The sequence below is a fragment of the Nothobranchius furzeri genome, chromosome 6, assembly GCF_043380555.1.
Source record: "Nothobranchius furzeri strain GRZ-AD chromosome 6, NfurGRZ-RIMD1, whole genome shotgun sequence".
Taxonomy (NCBI): Eukaryota; Metazoa; Chordata; class Actinopteri; order Cyprinodontiformes; family Nothobranchiidae; genus Nothobranchius; species Nothobranchius furzeri.
In genome coordinates, this window is record NC_091746.1 from 51,782,683 (window position 1) to 51,799,833 (window position 17,151).

At 39.2% G+C, this 17,151-nt stretch overlaps 1 long non-coding RNA gene across 1 annotated transcript; it reads right to left on the bottom strand.

The window, feature by feature from the left end:
• Window positions 1-14,285: 14,285 nt before the first annotated feature.
• Window positions 14,286-16,672, bottom strand: LOC139070324 (uncharacterized). The gene is made up of 2 exons (XR_011520868.1): window positions 14,972-16,672; window positions 14,286-14,751 (listed from the first exon to the last, which is right to left on the bottom strand). It is a non-coding gene; the product is annotated as an uncharacterized lncRNA (long non-coding RNA).
• Between the last annotated feature and the right edge of the window lie 479 nt (window positions 16,673-17,151).

The following is a 17,151-nucleotide window of genomic DNA, read 5'->3' on the forward strand; positions in this document are numbered from 1 at the left end:
ATTTAGCTGTATGATGTCAGTTGTTTCACCATGAAACTAACAGAGGAGCGGACTCATTGTTCCTTATCTTCACTGATACCTAAACTGTTCAGTGAAAAGATTAACTAGTGACACTTCCACTTTGCTGGTGATAAAGAGCTTGTTTACCTTTTGACATGAATATTTTCTGGACTGGTAACATGATTTCACACCAAACCTTAAAAGTTAAAGTATTTTTCTATTTGGTTGGAACTGGGTCAGAGATTATAGACAAGAAAACTGCTGGTGACCTTTGACCCAACCCATCCCCCACTCGCCAGTGATGCTGTCATACAATAAAAGTACAGACATGAATGTAGAGTATTATGATAAATAGACAAATGTAGATATAAAAAGCTTCAAACCAATGTTGGGAGAGAAACTGAGGCATCACACAATTTCCTGAATCGTTGCACGTGTATCAACTGTGCACGTGTCAACAGACACGTGCACGGGGCTGCTCTGTTGCTCAGACTAGGCTTGGTTTGAATATTAGCTGTAATCTGAAGCAACAAAGTAACTTCGGTTCCAAATGTAGAACCACTGGTGGATTTCCCCCAACTGTTAACCCATGCTGTTAAACATAAACAAACCAGTTTACTTTAATGATAAGGAGCATTTTTTTGTGAGCAGGGTGTTGCTCATGAGTAGGAATACTGACATCCTGTAGGTACTTCTGAAACTGGCAAGTGGACATGCAGGAATGAGATTCAAAGAAATATCACCTCGATTCTGAACCAAAGACAATGATGTAACACAGTGGTGCTTCTAGTTAGTAAAGTAGTAACTGTAACTAGCAGCTTTACAGGTGAACATGAATAAACTCATGTTTTCATTTTGACATTATTTTTATATGTAATAGTAAATGGTCTATATTTGTATAACACCTTCTACAACCCCCCAAGGCACTTCACAACACAATCAGTCATTCACCCGCTGGTGATGATGAGCTACAACTTAGCCACAGCTGCTCTAGGCCGCACTGAAGAAGGGAAGACTACTGAACACTAGTGCCACCAGTCCCCCCAGTCACCACCAGCAGACAAGATGGGTGAAGTATCTTGCCAAAGGGCACAATAGAAGCATTCTCTGTCGGGATTGGTCCTACAACCCTTCAACTACTGGACAACCCACTCTACCTGTGAGCTGCTGCTGCCCCGCCTCATTTAATTTTAGTCTAGTCTGTGCAGAACTGAGCAAACTGAAGAAAACCAAAATAAGAAACAAAAAGAACAACAATTGACAGAAAACCAATAAAGAGGCTGAAGAAGCTGTGGTGAACTGCAAAAGGAGCCATTCACAAAGTCTGTGTTCATAATCAAAGAGAAAGAAGATTCCCAGAGATGTGCAGAGATTCTGCAAACATATTGATCTGGCTTCTCCCCAAGAGGACTGAACCAGTAAAAAGCCTTGTGCAGGTAAAAGAAAAACAGAAAGTTTGGAGGTTTAATTGGCTGCCAGCTGCTAAGGAGCCGCTAAGCAGCTAAGGTCTCAACCTCTTGGCTACATGCTGCCAGCTATCAGCTGCTTGGATCTACTGAGTTCTACTGGAACTGCTGTGGCCTGCTTATGCTGACCGGCCTCATCCTACTGGTTACCTGCTGCCAGCTGTTTGCTGCAAAATTCTGCTGAATGCCACTGGATCTGTTACTGCTGCGGCCTGCTTGTGCTGACTAGATCTCAAGGCTACACCACCGGCCTCCGGGCCCAGCGGCCGGGTGCCGCTGTCTGCCTCCGGGTCTTCGTGTCAGGCCACGAAAATGGCGATGAAAGTACTACAGAAAGATATGGAGAAGTTAAAGAACTCTGTGAGCATGATGACAGCTGAGCTGATGACTATGACTAAACAGCAAGCCTGCATTAAGGACTTACTTGCTGAGATCAAAGATCTTAAAATGTACAATATGGAACAAGAAAGGAAAATTTACTTGCTCGAAAATCACATGGCAGAGCTAGAACAGCAGTCAAGAATGAATAATATAATCATTGCAGGTCTTAAAATTAGGCTGAAAAGCTACCTCCAACAATAAAGGGAATAGGTGATGAGAATGGGGCTGACCAAGATGATACAGCAGAAGAGCAGGTTGTGTCATTTCTGAAAAGTAAAGACATTTTGGTTGATAAAATAAACATTGAGGCATGCCATTCATTACCCTTCAAGAAACATCAGGACAAATCTGTGATACCAGCTATTATGATTCGCTTCAATAGTAGGAAGCACAAAGTGGATTTGCTCAAACAAGGGAGGAAATTATAGGGAACAAATGTGTACATGAATGAAAATCTTATGAAGTAAAATGCAGATATTGCTCGTAGAGCGAGACAAATGTAAAAGCAGGGATACATAGAGTCTCCCTGGATTATGATTTGCAAGGTGTTTATCAAACAGAAAGGTGCTCCTGAAAAAAGTTGTGGGCTATGGATCAGAGATATTAAGCAATTGGAAAATATGAAGTAATAAGGTTGAAAGTTTTGTTGTTTATGTTCTAATTTATTTTTATTTACTTTTGTGGGAGTTGTTGTTTTATTTATTTAATTTTCTTTATGTAATTGATATTTTTTTGCAGGGGTGATTTTGAACAGGATACTGATCCAGAACAAAATTTCCTTTGTAGCACACATTAATTAAGTGGTTATTTTACTGACCAACTGTTTAATGCAACTATTAAATGTGAGCAAGGCTTATCTATAATTAATTTTAATAGTAGAAGTCTTCATGCTGATTTTCAGAATATTAAAGATTATATTGATACATTTGTGAGGTAATTTAACATTATTGCCATATCTGAAACATGGATAGATTCAGAGCAGTGTAAGGATTTTTTTTTTTTTTTTTGCAGGGTTATAACTTTCATTGTATCAATAGGAATGGGAAGGGTGGAGGGGTGGCCTTTTTCATTGATCAATCCCTTTCATATAATTTTTTTTTTGAAAACTTGTCTATGGTTATTGATGAAGTTATGGAATGTATAACTATTGAAGTGAGTATTAAGCAAGCAAAAAATATAGTTATTCAATGTGTATACAGGAAACCAGGAAGTGACACTGACACATTTATGGTCACTATGGAAAATATTTTAATTTTAAACAAAAGCAAGATAACCTACATGTGTGGAGACTTTAATATAGATTTACTGAACGCTAAAGCACATAAGAAAATTGTGAATTTCTTGAGTTAATGTACAGTATGAATATGGTTTCTCTTATTACAAAACCAAGTAGAATAACTGCTGATATTGCCACTCTTATTGATAATGTATTTACTAATAATGTGGAAAGTATTATGGATAGTGGACTATTGATAACATACCCAACAGATCCTCTCCCTGTGTTTGCTATCCACAATTGCCATCTTAAGAAAGAAAAACCAGCTAAGACTTTAGTGTATAAAAGGAGAAGAAAGGAAGAAGATTTGGAAAATCTAAAAGAGGAACGATGTAGTGTTAATTGGCGTAGTGTATATATAGTGAACATGATGTGAATATTGCATATAACCTATTTTTGGATATTTACAAAAGCAAATATGATAAGCATTGTCCGATGATAAGGCATAGTTTTAGAAATCAATATTCAGAGAAGCCTTGGATGACAAAGGGGATCCAAAATGCTTGTAAAAAAAAGAACACATTATATAAGCTATTTATATTACACAGAACCAACGAAGCTGAACAAAAATATAAAACACATAAAAATAAATTTGTTAATATAATGAGGATGCGTAGAAAGAATAATTATAGTAATTTGATTGATAAGAATAAAAGTAACATCAAAGGAATATGGAACGTGTTAAATACAGTAATTAAGAAGGGCTGTGAGGGCATAATCCATCCTGATTATTTTGTCAGTAATAACTGTGACATTTATGATAGACAGATGATAGTAGAACATTTAAATGAATTGTATGTGGGGGTTGGTCCAAAATTAGCAGGCAAAACAAATAGTTATGTGGAGTCTGAATCCAATGGTTATGGTGAGTTGGACGGTGTGGTGGAATCATTACTACTTGAAGTAACTCAAAAGTATATTCGTGAAACTGTCAGAGTATGTAAAACTAAATTCTCATCAGATGGAGATGCCATAGATATGTTTTTAGTTAAACAAACTATTGACCGTATTGTTGAACCTCTCACGTATATATGTAATTTATCATTTAAAACAGGAATATTCCCAAATAAAATGAAGGTGGCTAAGGTGGTTCCTCTTTACAAATCTGGCAATAAGCATCAATTTACAAACTACAGACCAGTCTCCTTGTTACCTAAGTTTTCAAAGATATTGGAAAAAATTTACAATGACAAGCTGGAAGAATTTGTAGAAAACTATGCATTTTATTGGACAGCCAGTATGGTTTTAGATCAGGTAGATCCACTTCACAAGCTCTAATGGAATTGGTTGAAGACAAATCCACAACTCTTGATAGGAAAAAATATGTTCTGGGAATTCTTATTGATTTGAAGAAAGCCTTTGATACTGTCATGTTCTGCGGGTGGAGATGGCAGACCATTTGTGGTGGTGGGTTTCAGGAGGCAGAAGAGCAGGCAATGGATGAAAAATTAAAAATGGTTTAATTGTAGACTGGGAGCGACAGGACAAACGAACATGCACAAACAACAATGATCCAACAAAGACAGCAACAAGGAGGGAGGTATAAATACACAAGGGAATCAGGAACACATGGGCAGAGTAATGAGGGACAGGTGAGAACAACAAGGTTAATCAAGGGCAGGAGAGACACAGTCAGGGAGGCCGGGGCGGATCATGAGAGTACCCCCCCCCCCCTTAAGGGGCGGATACCAGACGCCCACAAGCCACAAAGCACAGGAGACTCGGGAACGAACGAAGACCAGACTCGGGCACACATGACTAGGGAACACAGAAGACGTGACCAGGGAACAAGGAACACAGTCCAGGGCTGCGGAGCAGGGGCCTCTGGGAACAGGCGGCACAACTCCGACTTACAAAAGTCTCCACGAACTCAGACCAGGGACGCGGAGCAGGGGCCTCTCAGATCAGGCGGCACAACTCCGACTTACGAAGGGTCTCTCGAGCTCGGACTAGGAAACTCTGACTCGAACACTTGACTTGACTCGAACATTTGACTTGACTCGAACACTTGACTTGACTCGAACACTTGACTTGACACCAGGAACACTTGACTTGACACCAGGAACACTAAGACAAACTGCAGCAGCAGGCGTGGGACCCAGCAGGAACTGCAGCAGCAGGCATAGGACCCAGCAGGAACTGCCGCGTGGAGGACCTGCAGGCACAGACCCTGCAGGCGTGGACCAGGAAATGGTTGAACAGCGGGAGCGACGCGAGGAAGCCCAGCTCGGCAGCAGGTACTCGACATCCAGTCAGAGCAGGTGCACATCCCGATTTGCTGGGTCCATCGGCGGAGGCTCGGGTGAAGGGAAGCAGGAGAAGAGCGGGGAGACCAGCCCTACCACCCCGGAGAACAATGGCGTGCGTAGGGGGTGTAACTCCCTTGAGGCTCCAGGATCCGCGGCTTCCAGGAGAAGAACGGGACGGGGCGAAACAGCAGGAGGAGAATGACCCTGACCACCCCGAAGAAAAATAGGATGCGCCAGGATCTCCCAGAGGACTTCGAACACCCTGAGAACAGGTAGGATGCGCCGAAAACACAAAACTCCAGGCCAGAAATCTCCCTCTGCTGAAAGGGACAAAAAAGAAAAAATAATCCTCCAGAAACAGAATGGTAAGCTCACCACAGGTCCAGGTTGGTCGGATCATTCTGTCATGTTCTGCGGGTGGAGATGGCAGACCATGTGTGGTGGTGGGTTTCAGGAGGCAGAAGAGCAGGCAACGGATGAAAAAATAAAAATGGTTTAATTGTAGATTGGGAGTGACAGGACAGACGAACATGCACAAACAACAATGATCCAACAAAGACAGCAACAAGGAGGGAGGTATAAATACACAAGGGAATCAGGAACACATGGGCAGAGTAATGAGGGACAGGTGAGAACAATAAGGTTAATCATGGGCAGGAGAGACACAGTCAGGGAGGCCGGGGCGGATCATGACAGATACGGTCAATCACAACATACTTATATCAAAAATGGAGAAGTATGGTATAAGGGGGATAGCTCTTAAGTGGCTAAAAAGTTATATGAGTAACAGAGCTCAGTGTGTCCAGTTGGGTCATCACAAGCCTAGGTGTCTCAACATTGACTGTGGTGTCCCGCAAGGGTCGGTACTCGGCCATATTATTTATTTTATATATAAATGATATCTACACAGTTTCAGATTTATTTAAATTTATGGTGTTTGCTGATGATACAAATATTTTGTGTTCAGCAGAAGATATACAGCAACTGGTACAAACGGTCCAGAAAGAGTTGAGTAAGCTTAAGAATTGGTTTGATAAAAACAGTCGTTAAATGTCAGCAAAACAAAGTTTATGTTATTTGGAAATAAAGGAAATGGTAATGAGATCAACTTGACTGTTAATGAGACAGCCATTGAAAGAGTGTATGAAATTAAGTTTTGGGGGATCTTGATTGATTATAAGCTCTGTTGGAAGCCATACATAGAATGTGTGTGTTCTAAATTAGCTAGAAGCATTGGGATAATAAATAAAACAAGGTATTCTCTACCACAAAAAGCACTACACACACTTTACTGTACAATGATACTACCATATTTATTATATTGTGTTGAAGTATGGGGTAATACTTATAAATCAAATTTATTAAAGATCTGGGTACTCCCAAAAAGAATGGTAAGGATAATTACTGATTCAGGATACTGAGATCATACAACTCCATTATTTTACAATTTAAGATTACTCAATTTTTTTTACTTAATTCATTTCAAAATTGTCTTAGTCCCGTATAAGGTCATGATGGGTATACTACCGGGTAATTTGCAAAGGATGTTTAAAACCCGTGAAGAAGGTTATCAACTAAGGGGCGTTCAAAACTTTATTTTTCCATAATATCAAATGACTATGAAAAGTATGTGCGTATCTGTGTGTGGTATCAAACTGTGGGACAAACTTGATGTGACTTTAAAATCATGTAAAAGCATTATATTATTTAAAATGCTGTATAAACAACTTATAATTTACTCATACATAAATAGTAAGTGATTTAAATGGTAAATGATAGCGAATGACATATTCTATTTTGTTGTTTGTTTTGTTTTAATTTATTTTCCTTTTCTGCAGATTCAAGTGAACAACCGTTTTGTTATTGTACTTTATCATGTAGTATGGTGGTGATAGAATGACCTGCATGAAAAAAATTTTCAACTTTGTACTTGCTAATGTGAACAAATGTTATTTGAGTTAACTGAATTGGGGCTGGACTAGATAAGCTTTTGCTTCTTCCAGTCCCCTCTCAAACAGTTTTATGTTACTGTATGTTTTGTTTTGTTTTCTTTTGGGTTTTTCTTTTGTATTTTTCTTTGTTTTTTTATTCATAAGCATATGTTAATTTTATTACATATATTGTCTTATTTTATGCACTAGAAATATGGATGAGTGCATGTGTAATTTTATGTATTTTTTAATGGTTTGAGATAAATAAAAGGAAAAAAAATGATAATATCCAAATTTATCATAAAAACCAGAAACAAGAAGGAATCGATGTGCCAGAAAGCTGTGTGATGCTTTGATGATAAAAAATGTTGTATTTGTAGCATCTCTCTGTCATCATAACTCATAACATATTCTTTTCAGATCACTTCTTCATGTCAACAGCAGTGGCCTTTTTCAAAAGAAAAGAATAAACAGGAGCGAGACGTGCTGTACTTGGAACTTTAGATGACCTCTTACCTTCCATGTTCCCCCAAGAACAAAGAACATTATGGCAGACTCCGCCCAGTCCAGGAACCAGTAACCCTCCGTCAAAGACCAAGGTGTGTAAAGATAAACACCGAAGATGCAGAAAATCTGCCACAAAACAAGAGTAAATGTTAACAACAGGATGAGTTTTTTTTAACAGAAATTAAATATTAATACAGGAAGATATGGGAAACCATTCATACATGTAGATCCTCTTCAGTCTGTGCTTGGATTCTCTGTGGGCATCTCAGAAACTGAAAAATTCCACTATCCATAATCCAAAATGGTGGTCTGTAAATAGGTAAGGGTCTCGTACGTAGAAAAGCAGAAGGATCTGTACAGAAGGATAGTGAGAATTAGTGGTGAAGATTCAGAGTAGGGGTAAACGTCCAGATGTCAGTAAGGCTTTGGAAATCCATGATGGCCAAATCCTGGGACATGTTACATTTTGAATGTTTTGTAAATAGTCATAATGAATAAACTGTCAATAAAATGTGAATGTTATCCGACAAAGTATAATGTTCCATAAAATAACTGTAACCACTTACAAAACATTACAGTACATAATGGCAAGCCACAAGCTTGCCATTAACTCATTTAATGATCACTGCCTCAAAATTCTAGATCAGGTCGCCCCTTACAAAACCAGCCGCAGTTCCAGTGCCTCCAGTTCACCCTGGCTGAACAACCAGATTCTTGAACTTTGACGCTCCTATAGAAAAGCAGAACGACGCTTCAGGCTGCGAAGGCTGTCATTAAACCAGGGAGTAGGGTTCACTGCAGGAACTGATCTGGTTCTGACAGGACAGATGTTGTCCAGAATGGAGAGGCAGTGCTCGTTAAACTGAGAAGTTAAGGAATCTGGGTCGTTATCAGAAGAACAGGATGGATCAAAAGCAGCAGAAAAATTGCTAGCTGTGCTCTCATTAAGAAAACGAGAACTAACCATACGGCGAGCAGGAGGTGGGGACGCAGAAACTGACAAGTTAAAGAAAATGCAATGGTGATCTGAAATATAAACATCCTCAGGACAAACACTGTCAGCATTTAGACTCAGGGTAAAAACAAGGTCTAGAGTGTGCCCCCTGGTGTGTGTGGGGCCAGAAACATGCTGGGTAAAGCCAAAGGTGTCCATGAGGCTGGAGAAATTCATGGCAAAGTGATCGGAGGGATCATCAACGTGGATGTTAAAGTCACCAACAACCACCAGTCTGGACAGCTTCACAGAGGAGGATAGAAAGTCACTAAACTCCTGAAGGAAAGAACTGTTTGGACCAGGTGGACGATAGACCACAGCGCAGTAGAACGGGTCCTTACGCCCGACTTTAATCAGCTGCAGTTCAAAGGAAGCAAAGTGATCAGAGGTTGTAGAGCTACATGGAAGATGGTCTCTGAAAACAACAGCTAGGCCTCCACCATGACCAGAACCCCGGGGCTGGCTAAGAAAAGAATAACCACTCGGGCAAAGTTCAATCAGAGCAGAATAATCAGATGTTTGCTGCCAAACTTCAGTCAGAAACAGAACATCCAGGTTTTTAGAGAGAATTAGATCATTGAGCAGGAAGGACTTATTGTTAACAGAGTGTGTATTTAATAGAACCATGCTGAGTGAGGAGTGTACACAGTTCATAAACAGAGCTGATTTGTTTTATTTTGTCATGTCCTTTGTTCCTTGTCTCCCCAGTTTATTTCATATTTCTCCCTCCTAGGTGTCCTTGTCCTCTCTGTCCCTTCCAGTGTGTTCAGTCTAGTTTAGTTCTGCTCCTCATGTATCCTTTCATCATTTGGTTATAGTCTCTTATCATATCTGGTGTTGTACAGCCTTCTTGTGTTTTAGTTTTGATCTCATTTCTCATAGTTCCGTTCTAATAGTAATCATCACACCTGTTCCCTGTCTTCACTTACCTCCTCAGCAGTATTTAAACACGGCCATGTTCATAGCTCCTGGTCAGTTCCTTGTGTTTGTAAGTGTATTGTTTGTATTTGTTCCTGTTCCTGCCACACCACAACCTTATAATAAACCTTTTGGTTTTAATCTACCTGGCTGTCTCCTGGATTACCTGCATTTTGGGTCCTGCTACAACCCCCAAATCAAGACAATTTTAGTGATGAATCACTCCTGTAGACACTCATGAGATATTTCAGCTGTTAGATTAAGGTGTTAAAGACAAACACACAGCAAGGGCATAAGTTTTGCTTTTGGTTTTACTACGCGGACACTAGGGGGTGCTAAATGTAAGCCTAATCTGCCAAGTGTGCCTTTATTCACTGGCTAAGACAAATGAATTTTTAGAGTTTGGAGTTGTTGTAGGATGTCAACAGTAACAGGGCTGCCAACTCATGCACTGAGTGTGAGACACACACATTTGACTCTTTGCACACGCTCTCACGTCACACCTCCAACATCTCACGCCGAATAATCAACCCCACCCCCTCCCCGCTCTCATGGTCGGCGGATGGGGGCAAAACGGTCCACGTACCCCCGCTCTCACACATTGAAATATTCAAAGGTTGGCGGCCCTGCAGTGAACCCTGGCCTTGGCTGAGTTTGGACAAGGCAATCATTCATCAGTCCTAAAGAATGTTGGTGCTACTTCTTAGAGCAAAAGCCGTTCAAGAAGCTGTCTAATAATAATCAGAACTTTTAAACTCTAAACCATTTAAAGCTTTTGGCCTCAATGATAATGTGCAGCCAAACCACTTGTAAAAGTTTGGTCTATTATAGGACATTATATAGATATGCACTTGTGTATGGTGGTCTCCATCTGTTAATCGACTCACTGCACATGTTGTTTGTGGAAGAAAAAACCCTCCCTGTACAGCTGCCAAAGACACATTTCCACATATGCCCTCACGTCTTCCTTTCGTCTTCGTCCTCTCTTATTAACGCAGTTACTTCTTATATGCAGAGGAATAACAACAGCTTGACACTCCCATCTGTGCGATGGAGGTGTGATGGCAATCATGGAGCTGTGCTGTTCTGTAAATCAGCTCCTGATCTGGATGCAGGTATGAAGAAACAGTGAGACACATCAGTGGTGACGCATGACTCTGGCTTCAACTTCACAACGGACAATACGCTGGAGGGAAGAAAGAAAGAAAGACATTCTCACTCATTTACCATTACATTTTCTTTTTAGTTAAATGGCTGCAAGTGTCTTAGAAAGCTCAGTGAAACAAAGTAAAGGGAGGAAACAGAGTACAGGAGATGAAACTTCTTTTCATTTCAGCACAGGTAATTAAGTCATCGGGATGTTTGAAGACAAAGTAGTTTATCAAAGGTGAGGTGAGTTGCGCTAAAAGGACTTCTTTAAATGCTCGCCTCTTCTTTTTTTTTTTTTTTTGCTCCATCTCGGGGATACTTTCAAATGAAATGTAATCATAAACTATGAGCATCTTTTACCATTTGTCACTGTTTGAATGGGCTTCTTTTAGTTTATCAGACTCCAGGGATGCAGCTCGCACCTGTTGCTGTCAGAAACAATGATGCTGTCAAGTCATGCCCACATGGCACAAAAATCCTCTCAAGAAGAGATCTGTCAAAGGGTGAGGCACCGCACATAAAGGGGGAGAGACGGGGAAAAAAACAACTGGATCAAAATCTTCTCAGATGTTCAAAGAATTTATCTAAAATCCAGTGTCAAGAAAAGCAACTAAATCCTCGACCACTGTGAAGGGGTGAAGAGGACCTGGCAGATGTAACTGTGTGCAGCTTGTACAATGGGATCACTATCATCCGGTACAGAGTTCACCGTGCTCCGGGACAAGCACATCTTACTACACAAGATTCCTCTGTGCAGTGATGTAAGAAGATTGCAAACTTCCAACTCTGTTAATATACATTTAGGGTTATTAAAGTTCACGTCCAAGACATCTTTTACTTTTATTGCTGCACTCTGCAGAGCATATGGAGTCTGAGTCCAATAAAGGGCAATAAAAAGTTTATCAGTGTATGGTTTCTTTCTTCCTAGTGTTTTTTGCAATGAAAAATAAAATCTGTAAAGACATTTTGGACAGACAATAAAATGTCAGAAATCACTGAAAATTTGCATTAGGATAAAAAATAGATGGAAATTTTTACTGCTAGTTAAGCTAATTATTATTAAATAAAAATGGAAATCCTTCAGAGGTTCTTCTGGAACTAAAGAGAAAAAACAGTTCAGCAATATTTATCTTTCAATAGGATGAAATTGTGTTTACAGAGAAATGAAAAGGCTTAATAGAACTGCTAAACTTTTTATATCAAACCAAAAACATGGATAGATATTTAGAGCAAGACAAGTGTCATCTGTGTGACAGTAACGTGGTTATAGATAAATTATTTGTCACTTATTTCTACAGAAATTACTGATGAAAATATATATCTCTCATATAAGCTCTTTCATATATTATTATAAGCTCTTTTATATGATTAAATATGTATCTCTCACTTTTGCCCCTTATATATTATCATAAATACATTATTATATGCCTTTTCATGGAATCTTGTTATAATATCAAAGACCTCTCTGTGCCTTTTCTGCTCAAGCTGAACAGCTGCATAAGGGAGTGAAAGCGTTCCTTCCTTCAGTTCCTCAATACAAGAACAACTGTCTTTGTTAGCAAAGGATGTTGCAGGATGTGTCCTGATCATCTCAAGGTTGCATGTCCTTGGGATGAATTGGTCTTTCATTAACAAGGCTATTAGCTGACGTGCGTCTGCAGGTGCAGATGGCAGAATTACGTGTGTGTATGGCAAACTACGTATGTAACATTCCTGTAATCTTCAATAAAAATCAGCCGTTTTCAGCAGAACGGCGAGAGTCTGTCCGAAGCATCTGGCAAGAGCAGGTCGCGGGACTTGCTGCAGAGACTCTCCCCCTCATGAGCGGCGAAACAGTGAATGGACTTCTGATCATTTGTCTCCTCGTTCTGTCAACTTAAAAGGTGTTTAACTCCATCTACTCCGTACCCGTGCTTGGTCTAAAGGAAGAGAGACCAACAAATTTGGCGTCACGAACAGGATTTTTTCTTTTTGAAGAAAAAGGAGTTTTTGGAGGACAATTTGACCAACCGACCCAGTGAACGATCTTGGCACAGAACACCGCGGTGGAAAACAAGGTGAGCAGAACCTTATTTTCTAAAATCTGCTCATTGGCTTTATCCAAAGCCTTTTGTGTCCGGAATCATAGTAGCTGTGGTCCTAAAATAATAGTTGGAGAAGAAAGTGGAGACAAGTGCAGAAAGAATAAGAGATTTTTTGTAATGGTTTAATGGTGAAATGAAATGAGGATTTTTCTAATGGTTTAATGAGTAAATGAGAAAAGGAAATAGTACAGATGAAGGGATGGTGACCCAGGGCTAATAGAGTAGCCCTAAAGTTCCATTTCCAGGTCGTGGCTGACCACACTATTTGCTGACGAGCGGATAGAATATATAACGAGGTTATATAAAGCTTGGCTGGATCCATAGGTGTGGGAACCCTAAAAGTCCACAGGTCAAGGACCTGGTTTTATGTTAAGGGAAGGGGAGGCTAAAGAGAGCTCCCTGGATTTTAAGGTCAAGGACCTGGTTTTGTGTTAAGGGAAGGGGAGGCTAAAGAGAGCTCCCTGGATTTTTAAGGTCAAGGACCTTTTGCATGAGATGAGAAAAATGTTCTGAGGTAATTGTTTTTGCATAAGATGATAAATGTTTTGACTGCTTCTGTGTGAAGAGAGCAGTGCTTTTGGCTATTTCTGCGTGCTTTTGGCTGTTTTTGCATAAAATGAGCAATGTTTAAATATGACAAGCAGCCCAGTTGAAGCCACGAGAAATAAGGTTTTATTGAGAAAGTCAGCGGAAGAGGCGATGAAGAAAAAAGGGGTAGATGTTAACAGTAGAGGTAACTGGAGAAAGATTTGGGAAGTGAAGGCTGCAGAATCAAGAGAAAAAAGGCACAGCTGTAGACAAGCTTCCTGTGTGTGTAAGCTGAGTTCAGCCTGTGTGTGTGAGGCGCAGCAAGAGGCTGCTTACGGCTCTGGATTGAAAGTGCAGCACTAGGAGAGTGCAGAATGCAGAGCAGAGTTTTGGGAGCTCCGTGTGTGTGTGTGTGTGTACAGCGCTGGGTGTGTGTGTGAAGGCCTGATGCGGTACCAGAAAATAAATAAATAAGATAATAAGAGCTTTAAAAAGTTGCAACTCGTCTATGTAAATTACACTGCAGTGCTAAAATTAATGTTTGGAGCTACGCAAAATTCAAATTCTGCAACCCTGTTCTGATCAGTCTTTGAACAGAACACCATAAGTTAATAAATAAAAGGTTTTTAAAGTAACATATGCATATGTATGTGTGTATGTATGTATATGTGTATACATATATACATATGTAGTGTAGAAGCGTGATAATCATTTGTGTGTGGGGCAGCATGTGAGTGACCCCGATCTGGGGGTTAAGTGACCTGGAGATGAAAAAAGGGAAAAAACCACCAAGAAACGCAAGTAAGGATGTAAATGACAGCTTTATTTTAGAAATATAGTCATATAGCTGCTAAACAGTAAAATCAAAACAGATCTGCAGAAAATAAATATATAAACTATTCCTCAGAGCGCTCTCAAAAAAATTGCAATTGGATTTGCTCTAATGTTACATAAGGCCTGCTTAAAAGCATAGTAAGCATTAAATTCTGAAAATAACCAGTGCAGTGTTAAATAAATTCTGTGCTTAAAATATTATATATATATAGAGAGAGAATAAATAAGTGACGAACTGACTTACTTTAAAAAAAAAAAGACTGTGACAAACAAAGAATGTCGTCTGTGCCATGTGAATGAGTGGATGCGTGTCTTCTTGCATGAGCTGCTTTCGCCGGATCTTCTGAATGACTCAGTTTTTAATAGAGGGAGCAGCTGCTTGAGAAACAGGGTGCGGTCCATGTTTTTGCTAGACGGTTATTTAGTTCGAGAGACTGTGGAAACAATAGAAAAAGAATTTATCGTTAGTGTGAGGACAAGAAAATCCTTTAAAATACAAAAGTTGTATGGTTGTGGTTATAAAGGAAGTATTTTGTCTGATTATGGGCCGTGGAGTCAGCTGGACTCCCTCGCTCTCACAGTTTTTCTGTGTAACATGCAGTTTTAAGCAATTTGTGACTTTAGAAAGGATATTTTTCGGTGTTTTGGACGTACCTTAAGGCTTCTGGTTAGGGTATTCAGGAGATCCTTCCTCTCGGACAGATCTAGTGAGAATGACTGGAGTTTCAGCCTGGGGACCTGACTCCACCCACTTTTACACACAGGAGTTCCGCAGTCTAAAAATAGCACAGGGTGCTGCGAAAAGCAGCTCTGAACCTCTCAGGATCATCTTTATGAAAACCATAAAATTAACAAATAATCAGTAAGGAAATAAAATATTTGTTAAATCTTGCTATAAAACAAAATCCAATAATTGTCTTGCCTCAACTTTAAGAACCATTAACGTTAATGGCTGGATTTTGGGACGCTGAATAATGAAAAAACAGATAAACTAAGTATTATTTCCTGTAACCTGGCTAGAAACTGTACTAGGCTGTTTTGAGTTAAAAACTGGTAGTTATTTTCCCAAAATAAAATAGATAAATAAAAAATGAAAGGAGGGATCTTGCATTTGGGATAGATTGTGCCTAAAGTTTAAAACCTGTGTAGAACCGATTTGACGAGTCAGAAAAATTGTGCATAGGAAATAGTCTAGATTTACCTTTGAGTCAATAAAGTTGACTAAATATTAGAAACCTTCGTTGATTTTGATTTGTAAAAGAGAAAGTTCTGTCCTTTCAACTCAATCAACATATTTAAGGAAAACGTTTGCTGTGCATTGTGGCGGGCATGAACTTTACTGGGTGGGCCTGTCACAACCAGCTGCAAAGAATGTTTGGCTCTGACTTCTATACAAAGAGAACCTGGAAGCCCTCACCAAAAACTGTGACTTATAACATCAAGACGGGGAGCACTACAAGATGGACAAAGAGGCAGAAACTTATTTGCCCTGCTGCTGATGAAACAAAGTACAAAAGGGGGAGCATGTGTGCTAACATGTGAACTTTAATCAATGACGGTGGTCATCCTGGACTTACAAAGAAAGGCTCAAAAGAGACTGTTTCCTATGGTTACACCCAGTAAAAGAGTGCTTGCTGCAGTCAGGTAATGAACAAGGCTTTTTGGCAACAACCAGTTGAATTGATGAAATGTCAGAACTGTGGAAAATTTACTAAACTACTGTAGAACATAGTTAACTGAGAAAGTTAGCCTAAAAAAAGATAATAATAATATCAATAAATAAATAAATAATAGGATTAGTAACCTGGATTTCAGCCCAACTCACCATTGGACGTCAATATAATCTTTATTGTCTTAGGATTCTCAGCTGCAGCGGACATGCAGTAAAGCCTTATTTTCTTTTCAAAAAGTCATTCATCGGCGTCATCACTTATCTTCATTAGTTAAGGAAACGGTGTCTATTTATAAGTCTAGGAGAACGCTTTAGGCTTCAACAGTTTTCTCCTTCGAGCAAACATGCGCAAATTTCCGGACAGTTTATAGTAACGTTCCATCCCATTCCATTCATTGCATAAAAAATAAACATTAAATGAATAATTTGGCATCCAGCTGACTAAATGATTCATGGAACATCTCATCCGAGACAACAGTGTTGTTTCAGCTCCGTTGAGTTTCCCAACAGATCTAGCCAAACCTAGCTGATCCTATATTTTTCTATCAGCTGTAAGTTCTAACGTAGAAAATAGTGTTACAAAAATATTGAATAATGGTACCCCTCATTCGATAAAAATTATGTTCACATTTTTATCTTGTGAAATCTTTAACATAATATTTTAATTGGCCTTTTTGACGACAATTGGCTAAAAAAGTCTTTAAGATTATCATCACAGGATGGCATGATAAATAAATAAATAACATAAATAAATAAATAGATAAAAATAAGAGAGAAAAAGCAAAATTAATTAAATGAAACGTAATAGTCATAAAACGTTAAATTGATCTAAAATCTGTCATTCAGTGCCACTGGAAAAAGGAAGAGGATAGGGGAGTATTTCTTAGCACAAATCACGTTATTGATTTAGCAATGCAGCTTAATTTCAGATGCTTTAAGGATGATACTAACTTGTGTTATAGATGGAGGAGTAGCACAGAAACACTTCTAGATGAGGAGATAAGGAAAAAAAACTGCTGATTACCAATACTATGCACAAACAAACCTGTAACTGCAGTTTCGTTATTTATGAATTAACTTTAAGTAGTGAATTAATTCTTAGGATTTCTTGTGCGAGTAGTGTTCCTAAAAAAGAAAGAAAGAAAGAAAGAAAGAAGGTAAG